The sequence below is a fragment of the Heptranchias perlo genome, unplaced genomic scaffold (assembly GCF_035084215.1).
Source record: "Heptranchias perlo isolate sHepPer1 unplaced genomic scaffold, sHepPer1.hap1 HAP1_SCAFFOLD_47, whole genome shotgun sequence".
Lineage (NCBI taxonomy): Eukaryota > Metazoa > Chordata > Chondrichthyes > Hexanchiformes > Hexanchidae > Heptranchias > Heptranchias perlo.
The window spans coordinates 3,550,403-3,573,728 of record NW_027139484.1 but is presented as its reverse complement, the minus strand read 5'-3'; the positions used below and the strand labels follow the sequence as shown (position 1 = coordinate 3,573,728).

General features: G+C 45.5%; 1 non-coding gene across 1 annotated transcript; it reads right to left on the bottom strand.

The window, feature by feature from the left end:
* Window positions 1-15,008: 15,008 nt before the first annotated feature.
* Window positions 15,009-15,080, bottom strand: trnag-ucc (transfer RNA glycine (anticodon UCC)). Its single transcript has one exon. It is a non-coding gene; the product is annotated as a tRNA-Gly (tRNA).
* Window positions 15,081-23,326: the final 8,246 nt, after the last annotated feature.

The following is a 23,326-nucleotide window of genomic DNA, read 5'->3' as shown; positions in this document are numbered from 1 at the left end:
GGGGCTGGTGAAGAGAAAGCAGGCGCAGGATGTTAGGATTTACTCGGATGTGAAACGGGGCATTGAGAAAGAGAGTAGAGGCAGTGCGGAGCGAGAGAGGACGATAGTGAGAAGGAAAACCAGAGGGAGGGGGAGAAGGAACAAGAAAAAGAGAGAGAGAGAGAGACAGAGAGAGAGGGGGAGAGTGAGAGCGGCAGCGGTGTGAATAATTCAACGGAATGAACTGGTGAAACTTCCAGTACAATTATGAAGAGGAAATGTAACTTGAAGGCGTTATTAGGATGTTGTCAGATTGTGAGAGTTTTATTGTACTTGCGCCAGGTGTGTTTATCGCTATCAGGTCCTCAGTCTGTTTATGTAAATATTCCTCTCACTGCATAAACTTAATAGAAATGTATTTAAAATATAAGATCAGTGATTTCTTTATCGCATCGAATTATTAGGATATTGTATTCCAGAAGCTGTGTGTCCGCTTAATTCAATAAAGAAAGAGGCAAATTTAATTAATGCATTTTTAATTTGATTTTAATTGATTATGCTAATTAAATTTATTGAACACATTATGTAACCAACGAGCAGTTTATTGACACCAATAATCATAAAAAATAATGGTTGTATTTACTAATTGGGTTGCGTTACCGGGACCTATAGATTAGATTCCCTCGAACACTCTGCTGCATTCTCTCCCTGTGAACCCCAGCCTCTCCTCCCATTGCATTGAATTCTCTTTTACCTTATTCATTGCTTCAGTTTATCCACTTTCCTGAAACAGATGCACCTGACTCCCCTCCAGCTCCAACATGTCATTTTCCTTGACCCCTCCCAATCTCACTCATTGGATCAGCCTCCAGCTGCCTTTCCCAATCCAAACCGAAGCTTCAAACTCAGCGTCACGGATGTTGTTCTTTCCGTTTTGTGTCAGCTCCTGTCGACTCTCTTAACCCGGAGCAGTAAAACAGCAGCATTTCCCCCTGTCCCCTCACCTTTCCGGCCCTCGCTCACTTTCTCATCCATCTGGAGCCCAAATCAGAATTTAACCGGTCCATAAAACAGCTTCTACCTTCCCCACCGGCATTGCGCCCTCACTCAGCCTTTCCAGTGGATCCGGTGCTCACTTTATTCACTTTCTGTATTAATTTCCCAATTCATCATTGATCATTGTATTTAAAAACATTTCTCTGCCTTAAAGCGCTGCTCAGATCAGTGAATCAGTTTCCACAGTTTGATGCTGCAACAAAGATGGAAATTTGACCCCAGATTTTATCAAACTGTTGAATTGACTCCAGGTTTGATAAATAACTTATCTGCATCTGTTTCTCTTACAGTTAACTTGGTGGCGATTGTGATCCTGACCCGAGGAAAGTGCGGACTCTCCAAATGTGTTACTCGCTACCTGGTGGGAATGGCGGCGGCCGATCTCCTGGTCGTTATCACTGATGTCATAATGAAGCGCATTGTTGAGATTTATTTTTCAGTTTCCATTACCCCCGTGTGCAGTCTTATTGTCATCCTGAGTTTTACAACCATAGCGGCCTCTGTCTGGTTCACAGTGGTTTTCACCTTTGATCGATTTGTGGCCATTAGTTGTCAGAAGCTGAAAACAAAATATTGTACTGAGAAAACGGCGGCTGCTGTTATCGGGGTGGTGAGTGCGCTGAGCTGTTTGTTAAGCATTCCCTGGTACTTTGTTTTTGACCCGGAATATATAATGGACAATGTATCCTGGGGTTGTGTCTGGAAACCGACCTTTTTCACTTCACCAGCATGGGCAGCGTTTGAATTGTTTTATTTTGTGTTTACGCCTTGTCTCCCATTAATTCTGATTTTGCTGTTCAATGTTCTCACCGCCAGGCACATTTTAGCGGCCAGTAGAGTCCGCAGGGGACTCCGGGGCCGCAGCAATGGAGAGAATCACAAGGATCCAGAGATGCAGAACCGAAGGAAATCCATCATTTTACTCTTCAGTATATCAGGCAGCTTTATATTGTTATGGAGCACACTTGTTTTTTATGTTATCACTGCGCATACATCAAACGTCCAGAACTATTCTGCCAGTGATATTGGGTCAGTTGGATTCATGCTTCAACTTCTCAGTTCCTGCACCAACACGTGTATTTATGCTGTGACCCAGACTAAATTCAGAGAGGAGCTGAAGAACGGGGTGAAATACCCACTGAATCTATTTGTTGCATTAGTAAAATCATAGAAATATCTGAAGACCTTTCATCCGAAATTAAATAAAAAGTCAATGAGAGTGGATTTTCACGTTTGGCGGTGACGTAAGGTGGGCGGTAGTGGATCGGGCGCCCGTTATTCACCGCGCCTGATTTTACTATCCGTTGACATCAATTAGTTCACGAAAGTAAATGGTATCAATCCAATAATGTAAATACATTTGGAAATGCCGGACACGAATTATATTTAATATTTTACCCGACAACTGCGGTGTTGTGAAATGATACAAGATGTGATTTTGACATGAAATGGTTTGCTGTTATTAGTCTGGAAATAATATGATTTCAATATTAAATGTTTGATCCTGAAATGAATAAAATCAAATCCTGCTTTTCGGTTGATGATTATTTCCCATCACACACACTGCCCGGTGGGATGGACTGAGGGTGAGCTGTCAGGGTCAGACAGCGTCCTGTTCATTGGGACATTTGTTTTGACCAGAACAGAATAATAATGGACCAACACCCGGACCGTTACTAACTGGTAAAATATTAATGTAATTTCAAACTCCAGTGTGGAGTTCCGGAGATCGTTTGCTCTCTGAGCTGCTGTGCAGCAATGTTTACTCACTGCAGGGAGTTTAATGGGACATGAGTCTGGACATGGTTACACAGATCTATAAGGAAACCTCCTGATACATTTCTGATACGATCAGGAGCCGGGAGATTTCGCACGGCCGCAGCAGGCCAAGGGAAAGCTCTCCTGCTTCTCCTGGCTCAACAAATTATGAGTTAAAAAGAAACTTCTCAGTGTTCTGGACCACTCAATGCCCATCGAAATGGCGGCTCCTCCACCCATTTGTGCCCAACATTAAATGGTGTCCCACGTACGTCATAATACTCTGATTTACATATAACACGTGGCCTGACCAGAATATTTCCCTCCACATGTTTTGAACCGATGCAGTTTGAATCAATGGACCAGATTGTGGGCTTCGAAGATTGATACTAGGGCGTAGGTCCGGCCGCTCCTCTCAGGACCCTACCCACGATGGCGGAGGCAGGAAAGTCACCGATAAATGGACTGTAAGTGAACTGACACCATTTACGAGCCTCTACCACCCCATTTCCGCCAGGCGGGGATACTTAAAATCGGCCACACCTTTCCTGACCTAAGCCCTAGTATCAATCTTCGAAGCCCACAAGCTGGTCCATTGTCTCAAACGCCACCGGTTCACAACAAGTGGAGGGAAATTTTCACCATTGCTTGGGGCTGATCTGGTAGAGCGGATCACCCGCCTCTCATGGAACCGGCCCGATTTTAATTTCTGCTCCGTCCAAGCAGTGAAGTTGAAATTACCCCCACGTCTCTGACCCCAAGGTTCGACAGGTGTGTGAAAGCCATTCAGACAGTGTTTGCCAAACACTGACATGAATGTAGGAGATTGGATCCTTGTATTCATGTAAAAGGTGATAATCCCTCTCCACGGAGACTCATCCCCTATACCGTAGAGTCGAAGAGGAGTTCATCCCCAACAGCTCGGTAACACAGGACGCTGTGCTGTCTGGGCAGTTGTCCAAGATGCACACCGAGACAGATATTAACTGCTGCTGGAAGACCATCAACTCGGTCAAGGAGGCCCTTTGTTCCCCCAAAACCTGCTGGTCTTCCAGCCGAGGGAACGGTCCGTGGCTAAGTGTTGGCCACTGGCACATTCCAAGATCCAGTATTACATGCTGAGGTGCACACTGAAGCGAGGTGCGGCCTACACAAAGGCTTTATGGGGAAAGGCAACCGTTTAAGGCTATCCCACCTTGTATTATACAGCATGTATTACAAGATATGTACTGTGTTTTGAATTGTAATAATGGAAACGTATGATGTGTAATGTATTTGTTTTGAATCGTAATGTTTACATTGAACTGTGTGTATCCATGAATCTTACGAAAAAAAGTATATTTTGAAATATTTTAAGAAAGTTCCAGTCTCACTATGTCTGTTCTTATTGGACACCAAAGAGTGGAAACAGAGCCGGATCGTAAAGATGTGGGAGGTTATACAAATAGCATCTATTGCAGGCACCAGGTGAGAAATATGGAGTATTTTCTAAATGGTGAGAAACTAGGGACTGTAGAGGAGCAAAGGGGTTTTGATGTCCAGGTACAGCAATCAATAAAAATAAGTGCACAAGGATAAAAAATGAATGAAAGATCCCAATTTCGAGGCTGTCATATCCCAAGGTATCGCTATCAGGTACTCAGCCAACTCTCTAGAATTTGCTGATACAATCAGGCCCCACTGCCTCCCTCGCTGGTCCATTCCATACAGCCAGCAGCACCCTCTGCATTAAGAAAGTTCCATTCAAGCATTCTGCTCATCCTATGCCTCAGGTAGAGAAGACTAATAGTGGCGGGAGGACCCAGACCATCAGCCTCATGTGAGTTTGGACATTTCTGGTTTTAATTCAGATTATTGTATTTGCAATTTTTTCATTTTTTTGTACATTTCTATTTTTATATTTTGAACAAATTCTCCAAACCCTGTGCGCAGTGAGTGCTGACTCCGGGCCCTTTGATTGACAGCTCTCACCTCCGCCCGCCTTCGTCCTGGGCTGACTCCTCCCATCACGTGACACGCGGCACCATCTCTCACTTTTGCGCGCTGACATCGCGACGCGTCCGTGCATCTCTGGCCCGAGGGACGCCGCGCATGCGCCTCGTGGTCCCTGTGCCACATTCCCTCAGCAACAGCCGGGCGCCGGGAGGATGATGATGGCGGGCTCGGGTTGGCAGGTGGGCGGCCGCTGCTGTGGGCGGGGGCGAGGCCGACACAGGGAGGGTCCGCACCCTGGAGTGGATTAGACCCCGGGCCTGGGAACGGCGCAGTGAGGGCGGCCCGAGCTACAGCTCCTCTGACTCCAGGCTGAGCGGCGTTAATGGGGCTGCGACCCCCAGGACGGAGGGACTGAGACGCCGGGACGGTGGGACCTGTACTCCCGGATGGAGGGACTGAGAACCCCGGGACTGAGGTACTGAGACCCCCGGACAGTGGGACCACGACCCTGGAATGGAGGGACCGTAACCCCCGGGATGGAGGGACCGTGACCCCCGGGATGGAGGGACCGTGACCCCCGGGATGGAGGGACTGAGACACCGGGACGGAGGGACCGCGATCAAGGGATGGAGGGACCGCGACCCCGCGAAGGAGGGCCGCGGCCCGGGAGGGAGGGGCCATTACCCCGGGACGGAGTGGCCGTGACCCGGGACGGCGGGACCGTGACCCCGGGACGGAGGACCGCGACCCCGGGATGGAGGGGCCGTGACCCCGGGAGAGAGGGGCCGTGACCCCATGATGGAGGGACCGCGACCTCAGGAAAGAGGGGCCGTGACCCCGGGACAGAGGACCGCGACCCCAGGAGGGAGGTGGTCTTTGAGACCGTCCATGCTCTGTTGTGTGATCTCTGTGAGTGTCTTTTTCTATTCGTGTGTTATTACATTGGCTCCTGGTACGGAAATGGCTCGATTTTAAAAATTCTCATCCTCGTGTTCAAATCCCTCCATGGCCCTCAACTCCTCCCTATCTCTGTAACCTCCTCCAGCCCAACAATCCTCATGTTCAAATCCCTCCATGACCCTCTCCCTCTCCCGATCTCTGTACCCTCCTCCAACCGATTTTATCTCCACCGACAACCCCATGTCTCGCCACCCTGTCATGGATTCTACCCCACCCATATATTTCCTCCTGCAGCCAATGTGCACCCTCCGCTCAGTGCTCGGACACTCAGTCCTGTAAAACACACAGTCAGTGCTGGGAAAATCAGTCCTGTTATACACACGGTCAGTGCTGGGACACTCAGTCCTGTTATACAAACAGACAGTGCTGGGACAGTCAGTCCTGTTATACACACGGTCAGTGCTGGGACACTCAGTCCTGTTATACACACAGTCAGTGCTGGGACAGTCAGTCCTGTTATACACACGGTCAGTGCTGGGACACTCAGTCCTGTAAAACACACAGTCAGTGCTGGGGCAATCAGTCCTGTTATACACACGGTCAGTGCTGGGACACTCAGTCCTGTTATACACACAGTCAGTGCTGGGACAGTCAGTCCTGTTATACACACAGTCAGTGTTGGGACAGTCAGTCCTGTTATACACACGGTCAGTGCTGGGACACTCAGTCCTGTTATACACACAGTCAGTGCTGGGACAGTCAGTCCTGTTATACACACGGTCAGTGCTGGGACACTCAGTCCTGTAAAACACACAGTCAGTGCTGGGACAATCAGTCCTGTTATACACACGGTCGGTGCTGGGACACTCAGTCCTGTTATACACACAGTCAGTGCTGGGACACTCAGTCCTGTAAAACACACAGTCAGTGCTGGGACAATCAGTCCTGTTATACACACGGTCAGTGCTGGGACACTCAGTCCTGTTATACACACAGTCAGTGCTGGGACAGTCAGTCCTGTTATACACACGGTCAGTGCTGGGACACTCAGTCCTGTAAAACACACAGTCAGTGCTGGGACAATCAGTCCTGTTATACACACGGTCAGTGCTGGGACACTCAGTCCTGTTATACACACAGTCAGTGCTGGGACACTCAGTCCTGTAAAACACACAGTCAGTGCTGGGACAATCAGTCCTGTTATACACACGGTCAGTGCTGGGACACTCAGTCCTGTAAAACACACAGTCAGTGCTGGGACAATCAGTCCTGTTATACACACGGTCAGTGCTGGGACACTGAGTATGTTAGACACAGAGTCAGTGCTGGGACAGTCAGTCCTGTTATACACACAGTCAGTGCTGGGACACTCAGTCCTGTTATATACAGAGTCAGTGCTGGGACAATGAGTCTGTTATACACACAGTCAGTGCTGGGACACTCAGTCCTGTTATACACACAGTCAGTGCTGGGAGAGTCAGTCCTGTTACAAACACAGACAGTGCTGGGACACTCAGTCCTGTAAAATACAGAGTCAGTGCTGGGACAATGAGTCTGTTATACACAGAGTCAATACTGGGACACTCAGTCCTGTTATACACACAGACAGTGCTGTGTCACTCAGTCCTGTTATACACACAATCAGTGCTGGGACACTCAGTCCTGTTATACACACAGTCAGTGCTGGGGCACTCAGTCCTGTTATACACACAGTCAGTGCTGGGGCACTCAGTCCTGTTATATACACAGTCAGTGCTGGGACTCGTCTGTTATACACACAGACAGTGCTGGGACACTCAGTCCAGTTATACACACAGTCAGTGCTGGGACAATCAGTCCTGTTATACACACGGTCAGTGCTGGGACACTCAGTCCTGTTATACAAATAGACAGTGCTGGGACAGTCAGTCCTGTTATACACACGGTCAGTGCTGGGACACTCAGTCCTGTTATACACACAGTCAGTGCTGGGACAGTCAGTCCTGTTATACACACGGTCAGTGCTGGGACACTCAGTCCTGTTATACACACAGTCAGTGCTGGGACAGTCAGTCCTGTTATACACACGGTCAGTGCTGGGACACTCAGTCCTGTTATACACACAGTCAGTACTGGGACACTCACATTTCTTATACACACAGTCAGTGCTGGGACACTCAGTCCTGTTACATACAGAGTCAGTGCTGGGATATTCATTCCTGTTATACACACAGTCAGTGCTGGGACACTCAGTCCTGTTATACACACAGTCAGTGCTGGGACACTCTGTCCTGTTATACACACAGTCGGTGCTGGGACACTCAGTCCTGTTATACACACAGACAGTGCTGGGACAGTCAGTCCTGTTATACACACAGTCAGTGCTGGGACACACAGACCTGTTATGCACACAGTCGGTGCTGGGACACTCAGTCCTGTTATACACATAGTCGGTGCTGGGACACTCAGTCCTGTTATACACACAGTCAGTGCTGGGACACTCAGTCCTGTTATACACACAGTCAGTGCTGGGACACTCAGTCCTGTTATACACACAGTCAGTGCTGGGACACTCAGTCCTGTTATACACACAGTCAGTGCTGGGACACTCAGACCTGTTATACACACAGTCAGTACTGGGACACTCAGTCCTGTTACATACAGAGTCAGTGCTGGGACACTCAGTCTTCTTATACACACAGTCAGTGCTGGGACACTCAGTCTTGATATACACACAGTCAGTGCTGGGACACTCAGTCTTCTTATACCCACAGTCAGTGCTGGGACACTCAGTCTTGATATACACACTCAGTGCTGGGACACTCAGTCCTGTTATACACAGTCAGATAAATAAATAACTGCAATCAAAGAATGAAATCTCCAGGACCTGACGGTTTCCACCCCAGAGTATTAAAGGAAACGGGTGGGGAAATTACATTTGCATTAGTCATAATTTCCCAAAGCTCTCTCGACTCAGGAATTGTGCCTTTGGATATGAATGTTGAAAGTGTCACTCCGTTATTTAAGAAAGGAGGGAGGGAGAAATCAGGAAAATACAGACCTGTCATTTTAACGTCGGTTGTGGGCAACTTACTGAAATCTATCATGAGAGACAAAATGAGTTGGCCAAATAGAGTCAACTTGTATTTGTGAAGGGCAGGTCATGTCTGACTAATCTAGTTGAATTTTTTGAGGTCACTAACAAGGTGGACAGGGGAGTGTCTCTGGATGTTGTCTATATGGACATACAGAAGGCATTTGATATGTTTCAGCACAAGAGATTAATAGAATAATTAAAATGAAAGGGACCTTGTGACTCGGGTTAGAAATTGTTGGGAGGCCGGAGAAAAGAGTAGGGATAAAGGGGAAGTTTTTTGGTTGGCGGGATATGACAAGTGGTGTCCCCAGGGATCAGTACTGCGGCCTCATCTTTTCGCCATATTTATCAATAACGTGGATGAAGGAATAGAGAGTTATAGGTCAGTGTTTCCAGATGACACTAAGTTATGAGGCACAGTCAGTGGTGTAGATTGGAGCAGGAAGTTACAAAGGGACAGTTTAAGTGAATGAGCAAACTGTGGCAGGTGGAGTTCAATGTGGGGAAGTGTGAGATCATTCAATTTGGATATAAAAAGGAAACATTGCAGTATTTTCTTAATGTGAGAGACTGGGAATGGTGGAGGAGCAAAGGGATTTGGGTGTCCATGTACACAAATCACTAAAGGCTAGTGCACAGATACAAAAAGCAATCACAGACTAATGGCCTTTATCTCGAGGGCTGGAATACAAAGGGAAGGAAGGGATGCTTCAGTTCGACAGAGCCTTGGTTAGAGCCCATCTGGAGTACTGATCCTCACCAAGGATATATTGGCCTTGGAGGGGAGACAGTGCAGATTCACCAGAATGATACTGGGACTTGAAGGGTTCATTTATGAGGACCGGTTGCATAACCTTGGTTTGCATTCACTTGAGTTTAAAAGGTTGAGGGATGATTTGATCCAGATATTTAAAATGATTAATGGATTCTCTGGTTGGGGAATCCAGAACAAGAGAACATAACCTTAAATTTACAGCTACATTGTCTAGGATTGAAATCAGGAAGCTCTTTTTCAGACAAGGGTAGTGGAAATCTGCTCAGGCTGATTGAAGTGGACCCTGTGATATAATAGAATTTTCTGTCCTGTCAGATTTGGACATGTTGTAAATCCATCTTTTAAAATGGTGGAGGAACTCAGTTCTAAGATGGATTCCACTCACTTCATTATAATTCCTCGATCAGCTTCTCTTATCATCGAGATATCAAGGACTAGAAACATCGTGTTTAAAAGAAAGCTGATTTATTTGACAATTGTACAGAATATTAAACTCCTGCCCAGTTATTGGGGTTATAAACATCAGAAACAACTCCCAACTGTCAGAATGAACATGGTTCAGTCCTGGATGTGATTAACATCAGCAATAACAGAAGAGGCGAACAGCCAGCTGTCGTGGTGCACATAGGCACCAACGATATAGGTAAAAAAGGGGATGAGGTCCTAAAAGCAGAATATAGGGAGTTAGGAGGTAAATTAAAAAATAGGACCTCAAAGGTAGTAATCTCAGGATTGCTGCCAGTGCCACGTGCTAGTCAGAGTAGAAATAGGAGGATATTTCAAATGAATACGTGGCTAGAGGAATGGTGCAAGGGGGAGGGATTCAAATTCCTGGGACACTGGAAACGGTTCTGGGGGAGGTGGGACCAGTACAAACCGGACGGTCTGCACCTGGGCAGGGCCGGGACCGCTGTCCTAGGAGGAGTGTTTGCTAGTGCTGTTGGGGAGGGTTTAAACTAAAGTGGCAGGGGGTTGGGAACCTGAGCAGGGAGAGAGAGGAAAGCGTAACAGGAAGGGACAGAAGGTATGGAGTAATAGGTAAAGTGTTAAAAAAGGAAAAAGCAGGAACTAAGCGTCACAAAACAGATTTGAAAGTTCTTTATCTGAATGCACGTAGCATTCGTAATAAAATGGACGAGTTAACGGCACAAATAACTACGTATGGGTATGATCTTGTGGCCATTACAGAAACATGGCTGCAGGGTGACAACGACTGGGAATTAAATATGCCAGGGTATTTAACAATCAGGAAGGACAGGCAGGAAGGAAGGGGAGGTGGGGTGGCTATGTTAATAAAGGAAGGAATCACTGTAATACAGAGAAATGATATTGGGACAAAGCATCAAGATAATGAAACAGTTTGGGTGGAGATAAGGAATAATAAGGGAAAAAAAACATTAGTGGGCGTAGTATATAGGCCTCCTAATAGTTGCAACTCTGCTGGAAGAAGTATTAATCAGGAGATAGTCGGGGCATGTAATAAGGGAACAGCCATAATTATGGGGGATTTTAATTATCATATTAACTGGACAAATCAAATTGGGCAGAGCAGCCTTGAGGACGAGTTCATTGAGTGCATCAGGGATGGATTTCTTGAGCAGTATGTAACTGATCCTACAAGGGGGCAGGCAACCTTGGACCTGGTCCTGTGTAATGAGTCAGGATTAATTAATAATGTCCTAGTTAAGGATCCCCTTGGAACGAGCGACCACAACATGGTTGAATTCCATATCCAATTAGAGGGTGAGAAGGTTGATTCTCAAACAAGCGTACTGAGCTTGAATAAAGGAGACTATGATGGTATGAGAGCGGAATTGATTAAAGTGGACTGGGAAAATAGATTAAAGGGTAAGACGGTACATGAGCAGTGGTGTTCATTTAGGGAGTTATTTTACAACTTTCAAAATAAATATATTCCACTGAGGAAAAAAGGGTGTAAAAGAAATGACAGCCACCCGTGGCTAAGTAAAGAAATCAAGGATAGTATCCGACTAAAAACAAGGACATATAAGGTAGCCAAACTTAGTGGGAGGATAGAAGATTGGGAATTCTTCAAAAGACAGCAAAAAGTAACTAAAGGATTGATTAAGAAAGGGAAGTTAGATTATGAAAAGAAATTAGCAAAAAATATAAAAACAGATAGCAAGAGTTTCTATAGTTATATAAAAAGAAAAAGGGTGGCTAAGGCAAACATAGGTCCCTTAGAGGATGAGACCGGGAAATTAATGGTGGGAAACATGGAGATGGCAAAAATGCTGAACAAATATTTTGTTTCAGTCTTTACAGTAGAGGACACTAAGAATATCCCAACACTGGACAAACAGGGGACTCTCGGGGGGGAGGAGCTAAATACGATTAAAATCACTCAGGAGATGGTACTCAGTAAAATAATGGGACTCAAGGCGGATAAATCCCCTGGACCTGATGGCTTCCATCCTAGGGTCTTGAGGGAAGTGGCAGTAGGGATTGTGGATGCTTTGGTGATAGTTTTCCAAAATTCCCTGGACTCAGGAGAGGTCCCGGCAGATTGGAAAACTGCTAATGTAACACCGTTATTTAAAAAGGGTAGTAGGCAGAAGGCTGGAAATTATAGGCCAGTTAGCTTAACATCTGTGGTGGGTAAAATTTTGGAGTCTATTATTAAGGAGACAGTAACGGAACATTTAGATAAGCATAATTTAATAGGACAAAGTCAGCATGGCTTCATGAAGGGGAAGTCATGTCTGACAAATTTGCTTGAGTTCTTCGAGGATATAACGTATAGGGTGGATAAAGGGGAACCAGTGGACGTAGTGTATTTAGACTTCCAGAAGGCATTCGACAAGGTGCCACATGAAAGATTATTACTTAAGATAAAAAATCACGGGATTGGGGGTAATATTCTGGCATGGGTGGAGGATTGGTTATCAAACAGGAAGCAGAGAGTTGGGATAAATGGTTCATTTTCGGACTGGCAACCAGTAACCAGTGGTGTTCCACAGGGGTCGGTGCTGGGTCCCCAACTCTTTACAATCTATATTAACGATTTGGAGGAGGGGACCGAGTGCAACATATCAAAATTTGCAGATGATACAAAGATGGGAGGGAAAGTAGAGAGTGAGGAGGACATAAAAAACCTGCAAGGGGATATAGACAGGCTGGGTGAGTGGGCGGAGATTTGGCAGATGCAATATAATATTGGAAAATGTGAGGTTATGCACTTTGGCAGGAAAAATCAGAGAGCAAGTTATTTTCTTAATGGCGAGAGACTGGAAAGTACTGCAGTAAAAAGGGATCTGGGGGTCCTAGTGCAAGAAAATCAAAAAGTTAGTATGCAGGTGCAGCAGGTGATCAAGAAGGCAAACGGAATGTTGGCTTTTATTTCGAGGGGGATAGAATATAAAAACAGGGAGGTATTGCTGCAGTTATAGAAGGTATTGGTGAGACCGCACCTGGAATACTGCATACAGTTTTGGTCTCCATACTTAAGAAAAGACATACTTGCTCTCGAGGCAGTACAAAGAAGGTTCACTCGGTTAATCCCGGGGATGAGGGGGCGGACATATGAGGAGAGGTTGAGTAGATTGGGACTCTACTCATTGGAGTTCAGAAGAATGAGAGGCGATCTTATTGAAACATATAAGATTGTGAAGGGTCTTGATCGGGTGGATGCAGTAAGGATGTTCCCAAAGATGGGTGAAACTCGAACTAGGGGGCATAATCTTAGAATAAGGGGCTGCTCTTTCAAAACTGAGATGAGGAGAAACTTCTTCACTCAGAGGGTGGTAGGTCTGTGGAATTTGCTGCCCCAGGAAGCTGTGGAAGCTACATCATTAGATAAATTTAAAACAGAAATAGACAGTTTTCTAGAAGTAAAGGGAATTAGGGGTGATGGGGAGCGGGCAGGAAATTGGACATGAAGCTGAGTTCGGATCGGTCAATGCCCTGTGGGTGGCGGAGAGGGCCCAGGGCCTGTGTGGCCGGGTCCTGCTCCTACTTCTTGTGTTCTTTCGATTTGTGGTTGGGATCAGATCAGCCATGATCTTATTGAATGGCGGAGCAGGCTCGAGGGGCCGATTGGCCTACTCCTGCTCCTATTTCTTATGTTCTTATGTTCTTATAAAAGCAAAAGGATCTTTCACCCAACGCTTTTCCTTCAAATTTTCAAATCCCTCTGCAGGGAAGTAGCGACTAAAATGGTCAGACAGAGCAGCGAGATGCAACTGTGTGACTCATTTCATTTCATTCCCTTTTTCTTCATTGATGCTGTTCTCCTCAATGTGTTGTAACAGTGTGAAGCAGTAAATGAGCTCCGCTCCCATTTCTGAGCATAACTCTTCAAAAACCCTGCAGTTCAGTGAGCTTCCTTTAATGAAAAACCCCTTCTCATTCCAAGCCATTATAGAGAGTGCGGTGCCCAAAACTGAGCACTGAACTCTAAATGATGCCGAACCAGAGCTCTGTATAACGGTGACATAACTTCCACTGCTTTTTATTCGAATTCTCTTGAGATAAAGATCAAAATTTAATCTCCATTTTAATATTTTAGTAATCACTTTTAGTGATTTCTATACTTGGATCCCTAAATCGCTCTCCTCCCCCACATTTCCTAGCTTCTTGCCATTTAGAAAATACACTGATCTATCGTTTTCAGGTCCAAAGGGATGACCTCACACTTCCCCACGTTGAACTCCATCTGCCACAGTTTCACCCACTCACTTCATCTATCAATGTCCCTTTGCAAATTTCTGCTCCCATCGACAATGTTTACTGTGCTACCTAAATTGTCGTCAGCACACTTGTAAATAAAGCTCTCTGCATAAGAACATAAGAAATAGCAGCAGAATAGGCCAAATGGCCCATCGAGCCTGCTCCGCCATTCAATAAGATCATGGCTGTTCTTCGATCTCAACTCCACTTTCCCGCCTGATCCCCATATCCCTTGATTCCCCTCGAGTTCAAAAATCTATCGATCTCAGCTTTGAATATAACTCAACGACTGAGCATCCACAGCCCTCTGGGGTGTAGAGAATTCCAAAGATTCACAATCCTTTGAGTGAAGAAATGTTTCCTCATGTCGGTCCGAAATGACCGACCCCTTATCTTGAGACTATGAGCTCGAGTTCTTGACTCTCCAGCCAGGGGAATCAGATTCTCAGCATCTACCCTGTCAAGCCGTCTAAGAATTTTATACATTTCAATGCGATCACCTCTCATTCTTCGAAACTCCACCGAATATTGGCCAATTTTACACAATATTTCCTCATACTACAATTGCAGCAAGACCTCCTTACTCTTATATTCCAACACCCTGACAATAAAGGCTAACATATCATTTCCCTTCCTCACTCTCATTAGACCCTTGGTAACTCAGTATTTCCAGCATGTTTTTCCTCTTTTCCTTCTTTAGGGAAAATAAATGAAGGTTGAAAACATTTTACTTTAATGACACCCGATTATGTTTTGGAAACAATATCCAACTGAGCTGCATCAAATTCGATTGTAAACTTAAGAGTTTCTGATTGAAATAAACTAATAAGAACACTTAATTGCGATGGCCAGGAATCGAACCCGGGTCAACTGCTTGGAATGCAGCTATGCTCACCACTATACCACCATCGCTGAAAATAACCAACAATAAAATATTTCCCAAACATCAGATCCTGAACAGACACTGCAGGCTGTTGGATTTTGTTCTTCATTTTCACTGGTTTCTGACGGATCCTTTCTCGCTCTGTTGCAGTTCCTGTTTCCGCCCAGTAGATTTCGCCAACCCCCAATCAATGGAAATTCCACACCAGCCAGTAATTCTTCACCTGATATCGGACTGAAGAGACAGTCGATAACTGCAATACTTGACCAGCTGGAAATACATTTTACCACAGCTCACATCAGCCATTGAGTAAAGTTAAATAATTACATTAAATCATTACAGAGACCTGACTACCAACTGGGCAGGAATGGCAGCTTAATATTCAAGTCTATAAGATCTTTGGAAAGGACAGGGAAATAGGGAAAGGAGGAGGAGCAGCAATATTACTAAAGGACAATATTACAGCAGTTCAAAGATAGAATATCAGTGAGGGTGAGCGGGCAGTGTAAACACTCTGAGAGAGACCCATCACAAGTGTCCCCACTGTACTCCTCCAGAAGGTAGAAGAAGGGCGAGTGCGGGAGGATTTCTTCATTCTTTGTGAAAGTGTTTGTGAGATTGTGGAAATGTCTGGAAGAGGAAAAACCGGCGGTAAAGCTCTGTCGAAGGCCAAGTCTCGCTCAACTCGGGGCGGACTGCAGTTCCCTGTTACCCGTGTGTAAAGGCTCCTGCGAAAGGGGAACTATGCTGAACGTGTGGGTGCCGGAGCCCCGGTCTATCTGGCTGCTGTGCATCGAGTATCTGACGGCTGAAATCCTCGATCTGCCCGGCAACGCGGCCCGGGACAAACAAGAAGACCCGCATCATCCCCAGACACCTGCAGCTGGCCATCCGCAACGACGAGGAGCTCAACAAGCTGCTGGGACGGGTGAACATCACTCAGGGTGTTGTCTGATATCCAGGCCGTGCTGCTGCCGAAGAAAACCAGCATTGTGAGCTCCAAGAGCAAGTAAACCGGCCAAGGCTTAATCTGATAACCCAAAGGACAGGACCAACCTGATTGAAATCTTTGAAGAAGGAACAGAAAGTGTAGACAAGTTTAATGCAGTAGAGGTGATATATTTGGATTTTCCGAAGGTCTTCTATAATGTACCACATTGTAGACTCATGGCTAAGTTCAGAGCACGTGGAGTCAGGTCAGGTGGCAGAATGGATAGTAAGTTGGCGACAAAACTGAAAGCCGAGAATAGAGGTTAAGCGTCACTACTCAGACTGGCAAAAGGTGGGAAGTGGAGTTCCAGTTGCTGGGACCACTGTTCTTCACAATTTACATGAACGATTTGGATTCGGGAATCGGAAGGACAATTCCAAAATTTGTGGACGACACCAAATTGGGGGATTTAGTTAATACAAAGGAAGAATGCATCAAAATGCAAGAGGACATTAATAAACTTGCAGAATGAACAATCAGGAGGTCACACACTGCTTGGATAATAAGAGTCTAAACGGGATAGAGGAGCAAAGGGATCTCGTGGGACAGATACACAAATTACTGAAAGTAGCGACCCAGGTTCATCAGGTCATAAAAAGACAAATCAAACACTAGGATTCATTTCTAGAGGGATAGAGTTCAAAAGCAAAGAAGTTATATTAAACTTGTACAGAACCTTGTTTAGACCAGACTTGGAATACTGTGAACAGGTCTCGTCTCCATATTATAGACATAGGGGCATTGGAGAAGGTGCAAACAAGATTCACAAGGATGATACCAGAAATGAGAGGATATTCTTATCAGGAAAGACTGAACAGACTGGGTCTCGTTTCAGTAGAAAAGAGAAGGCTGAGGGTTGATCTGATCGACGTTTTTAAGATAATGATAGGGTTTGCTGGGATAGACGTAGAGAAAATGTTTCCACTTGTGGGGAGTCCAAACCTTCAGGTAATAAATATGAAATAGTCGCTAATAAATCAAATAGGGAATTCAGGAGAAATTGCTTTACCCAGAGAGTGGTTAGAATGTGGAACTTGCAACTACGAGGAGCAGCTGAGGCAAATAACAGAGGGGCATTTAAGGGGAAGATAGAACAGCACATGAGGGAGAAAGGGATAGAAGGATATGCCGATAGGGTTAGATGAAGTAAGGAAGGAGGAGGCTCATGAGCAGCATAAACGCCGGCATAGACTAGTTGGGCCGAATGGCCTGTTTCTGTGCTGTAGTTTCAATGTAACTCGATGTAAAGGCTCTTTTCAGAGCCACCCTCTGTATCTGTGAAAGGACTGGTTACTGTGTGAAGGGAGACCCTGATATCATGCTACCAGTGTGGCTTTGAGCTGCTTTTGTCTCGTTGTGGACGAGATGAGGTGTTAATGGGACTGGAGTCGGGGCAGTGACCTCAGTCCGGGACTTTAAACGGTGACTTATAGACCCCAGCCCAGACATCACCAGATTTCTTGTATTTATTTAAACTACTTGCCATGCTGGGCTCGTAAAGAATCACCAGAACTGCTCGAATAACCTTTCTACATCTGTGGAATTCAGCGCTTCGCTCCGTTTCTGTTCTATTTTGTTGGATTATTTACAGAACGCATCAAACTCACTGGGGAATCACTGAAATGTAACTCTGTACAGAAACAAATAACAGTGAATTGCCTGGTGCCCAGGAGATCAGGAACATGACTCGCCTTTCGACCTGTTAACGAGTAAACCGTGTTTAGAGTCCACCGACCCGCTTTGGTTCCATATGGGGGATTAAACAGAGAAATCGGGAGGGGAGGAGACAGTCAGAGTGACAGAGCGGAGAGCGGCCTCTGATCTTCCAGCTCCACCTCCAGTTCTCTCCATCCGACAGTTTCAAACCGTTTATCGATAATAGAACCGAACCTCAGCGCTCCGCACAAACCCTGACAGACCCGGGCTTCATATTCAAGGATTCTCAAAACCCGAAGCTTTCAAATAAGCCCCGTTACAATGAGAAATCGTTAATATTCCTGCCTAAATATAGTCCATTCAATAACAAGTGAACTCGGCTCCTCCATTTCAGTCTGTTTCCCTGTTCTATCTCCCCACACATCCCCTCCCAGACGGGTTCAGCGTTTCACAAACACCTTATTCCAGCTTATTTGGAGAATCTCATGTGTTGGGGTTTGAGTTATGACGCGGAGTTTCTCCGCCAGTGTTACCATCTCACAGAGACTCTCGCCCTGAATCTGTGAAAAGATTATGACCATCAACTGGGACTGGAGCCGAACACATCCCCAGTTACAGTGAGGCCCGGCCCGGACATCTCATTCTCTCTATTTTATATCAGACAGTATCCCACTTTCATGTCCAGCAATAGAGAGAGAGAGAGAGAGACAGTATCAGTCTTACACTTCCGAACTGTGTCCAAATAACGCTCAATATCAGTATCCACCTTCATATACAGCACCAGAGAGAGAGGGGGAGGCAGACACGGTGAGAGAGACAGAGAGAGCGGTGAGACACAGTGACAGACAGACGTTAACAGTATTAGTTCCGGACTGACCGGTAAAGTGCCGTTTTTTCCAGAAAGATTGCGTTGGAGAGACAGAAGATGCAATCTGATCTCTCACTGATATTGTACAAGGGTCAGACACACTATTAATCCCACACTCAGGGACAGTACAGAGAGGGACAGAAACAATGGGTCACATTTAACCCTCTGATGCCTGTTGTACTATCTGCAGTTTTGCAGCTCAGGGCTGTTCGATATTACTCTCAGTGACCTACAGTTTCACTCCGGTTAAATTAATCTGCGACTGTTGCTGCCTGATATTAACCCTACACGGTCCCAGCAAATACACCGACTCCCACTTTCCTCCCATGTTTCTCCAGGATTGGTTTGAGAAATCCTCTCTCAGTCACACATTATCGGGGCCATTAATGAAGAGAATCCATTGGCTGATTTCACAGCCGCTCACTTTATCTCTGAAAGGCTCTTTACCATCAAAAGACCCCGAGAGAAACAGCAGGGATGGAAACATCTAGTTTCATCGTTGGAGATTGTAAAGTCAGTCTGGATTCCAGCGTTAGGCACTGGTGGAATCATATCTGTTTCCCATTCTGGTGCCTGTTCCTGCACTGCCTGTGGACTCCATTCCCTCTGACCTTTCCCCCAGACCCACTTCCTTTGATCAGACTCGGAAAAATTCCAATGGGGGAAAGTTTCCATCGATTTTTGGATTGGGAATTGTGGGCGCCATTCCCTCAGTGAGCGGAAGAAGATGGTTTGAAGCAGCCGGGAATGGAGAGATCACCGCCCCCGCGGGAAGGGAGCAAAGAGCAGCCTCGTTACAGCAGTTCATCGCTTCGGGACCGTGTCCGCGGGTGGGCTCAGAGATCGGCATTGAGTCCGGGGGAAGTTCAGGGGGAGTCCGGGGGGCTGTTTGTAAGAGGCGGAGTGGATCAGGAACTGGTCCCTGAACATGGATTGAGAGGGGGGAAGGGAGAGGTCATTCTCGGGCTGTGTGTGTACAGGGTGTGTCCAGGGGAAGGGAGAGAGAATGGGAAGAACCTGCTATTAAAATCATTGCTGCTTTCTCTCCCCAAACCAGTAATGAATGGCCCTGGTTTATTTCCAGCCTCACCCTATTTATTGTGATTGGATAGTGAAGAGTGGAAACAGAGCCGGACAGTAAGGATGTGGGGAGTTATACAAAGAGCATCTATTGCAGGCTTCAGCTGAGAAGTGTGAAGCTCACATTTTAAACAGCGGCTGTTTGGTTTCGGTTGAACGGTTAGTCCCATGGGAGAGGGGATTAGAAACCTGACCTGTACAAAGATCCCTGCCCCATCGGGTCGTCCCATTCATGGATCGGTGCAGGGGTTGGGCCGTGTCTGGATGTCATTAAATTGTTGTAAAACAGCCCAACACACCAGGTATGCAGAAGCTGAGTGCTGCAGTACTGCAGTGGAGTCAGACACTGACACTGTTTGTATCACTGGATTTCATTTGTGGATATTCAAACTGATCATTAACAGAGATATTAAACTGATCACTTCTGTATTTTCTACCTCACGTGTTCCTGAGTAACAAGAGATAGTTTTCTTTCTCCAGGCAAACCCTGGAACAATCCAGAATAAATGTGATGCTTCCTCCATCCGAGGCAGAAGGAACAATGCAGCCAGCTCCTTCTCACACACAGTCGGTATATTATCACTCACAGAGCACAGAGACACAGACAGGTCATCAGTTCCACAGTCTCAGACAGCAGAAGTAGTCAGTCCCACACTGATCACAATTTCCAGAGACACATTTTCAATCCAACAGTCAAGCAGAGTAGGTGAGGCTGGCACTGTTCCATTTCCCCTAACTCAGTCCTGCTGACAGGTAGATACAAAAATCCCAGTCCAAAATCACACTCTCAGAGTGAAAGGCACTGTGTCAATCTCACAATAGAGCAAAATTAGCTACGAATTAAATACCAGATAGAAATCACACATGGTACCCGATTCAAAGGTACAGAATGAATCCCAATAATGTACCCCGAGATTCAAATTGAATACTAGCCCAGAACTCTCACACATGACTTTAATACATGCAATATCCATTCGAAAAGTGTATCATATGATACAAATTGCACACAAGTCCAAAACTCAGGTCGAGTATCAGATTGAGAAATATTGAAAGATAGTAAACCTGAGAAACAAATTAGATACTTGTTCAGAATGTACTCGTAGAATGAGATTTAAAGATAGATTGTCAATTCTATTAGTGCAGACTGAGATACACATTACATACCAGTCCAAAAATCTCATACAATATTAGATTGAAAGATACGGTGTCAATTCTATTTCTACAGACTGATCTACACATTACATACCAATTCAAAAATGTCACCTTATCAGTTTGAAAGATACATTAATATCCACAACAGTACTCACAGAGATACAGATTTAATAGTACTCCAAAAAGCACACAAATTGTCGGATTAAAACCTGCAGCATCATATCCTAAAGTATGTCCATATTTACCAATTAAACAATGAGTAAAACTATTTAAACATCGAGATATTAAAGCTACAATATTGAACGCCATAATGTAATCTGTACAGAATAATTACGTACAGATACAGAATGAATCTCACATTCAGAGACAGTACCAGAGACACAGAGACACAGAATGACTCCAACTCTCATAGATGCAGAAGGAATCCCAAACTCACATACAGTACAAGAGACTGACAGACACACAGTTAATCCCACACTCACACACAGTGCCAGAGACTGACAGGTACAGTATGAATCCCACACTAACATGCATTATGAGTAACTGCATATTTAGGATGAATTCAACTCCCACATACAGTACTGGAGACTGTATATACAGAATGAATCCCACAATCACATGCAGTATGAGTAACTGCATATCTAGGATGAATTCAACTCCCACATACAGTACTGGAGACTGTATATACAGAATGAATCCCACACACACATGGAGTACCAGAGACTGACAGATACCGAAAGATTCCCACACTAACACACAGTTTTATATAAGGAATTAATCACAAACTCTCACACACACTGCTGACAAGATACAGAATCAATTCCAAACTCACACACAGTATCAGAGAGTGACAGATACAGATGAATCCCACACTCACACACAGTACCAGAGACTGACAGATACAGAATGAATCCCACACTCACACACAGTACCAGAGACTGAAAGATAAAGAATGAATCCCACACTCACACACAGTACCAGAGACTGACAGATACAGAATGAATCCCACACTCACACACAGTACCAGAGACTGACAGATACAGAATGAATCCCACACTCACACACAGTACCAGAGACTGACAGATGCAGAATGAACCCCACACTCACACACAGTACCAGAGACAGACAGATACAGAATGAATCCCACACTCACACACAGTACCAGAGACTGACAGATACAGAATGAATCCCACACTCACACACAGTACCAGAGACTGACAGATACAGAATGAATCCCACACTCACACACAGTACCAGAGACTGACAGATACAGAATGAATCCCACACTCACACACAGTACCACAGACTGACAGATACAGAATGAATCCCACACTCACACACAGTACCAGAGACTGACAGATACAGAATGAATCCCACACTCACACACAGTACCAGAGACAGACAGATACAGAATGAATCCCACACTCACACACAGTACCAGAGACTGTCGCAGCATGAAATGGTCCTTATCAAAGTCACAAATGATACCCCATGTGACGACCACCATGAAAAACTAACCCTCCTCATCCTTCTCAAATACAATATCTCACCGTGCTGTTACGCTGTTAGACTAGTTTCCTCTCTCTGCTCTTATTTGGAATGTGTTGCTTTTCCATCTGATAACACTTGGTATCATCGTATTATGTTAGTCCACAAGAGGAGATCATTCGGCCCATCGTGCCTGTGCCGGGTCAAACACACGTATTCGTTCAAGATTCGTTCAGAGATAGATTGAGTGCTTTGTTATCAGAAAAATGCCTGAACCCCCACAGTCTACAGCTTTCCTCCTCGCTATCAACCACACGGCCTATTTTTGTGTCACCCGCAAATGTCTTCATCATGCCCCCTACGTTTAAGTCCAAATCGTTCATGGATACCACAAAAATCAAAGGACCAAGTACCGAGCCCTGCGGCACCCCACTGGAAACAGCCTTCCAGCCGCAAAAACACCCGTCGGCCATTAACTTCCTGCCACTGAGCCAATTTTGGATCCAACAAGCCGCATTCCCTTGTATCCCATGGGCCTTTACTTTTTTGACCAATCTGCCATGTGGGAACTTTTCAAAAGGCTTGCTAAAATCCACGTAGACTACATCAATTGCGCTACCCTCATTGATCCTTCTTGTCACCTCCTCGAAAAATTCAATCAGGTTAGTCAGACACGACCTCCCCTTGACAAATCCATGTTGACTGCCCTTGATTAATCCGTGACTTTCGAAGTGACAGTTCATCCGATCCCTCAGAATTGATAGCAATAATTCGAAATGGAGTCTTTCTCCTGCTTGCTGCAACGACAGATCAGGCGGTGAACAATACTCAGGCCCGGCAAGCTCAGTCGGACAGAGCACGAAGCTCTTAATCGTGGGTTCGAGCCCCACTTTCGGCGAGTGCCATTTTAAACTTTTATGATGCTTTCACTGGCCAACAGTGCAGAAATGATGCAGAATGAAACATGAAATCGGTCGTCAGGATGGCCGAGCGGTCTAAGGTCGCAGTTTCTTCTGGAGGCGTGGGTTCGAATCCCACTT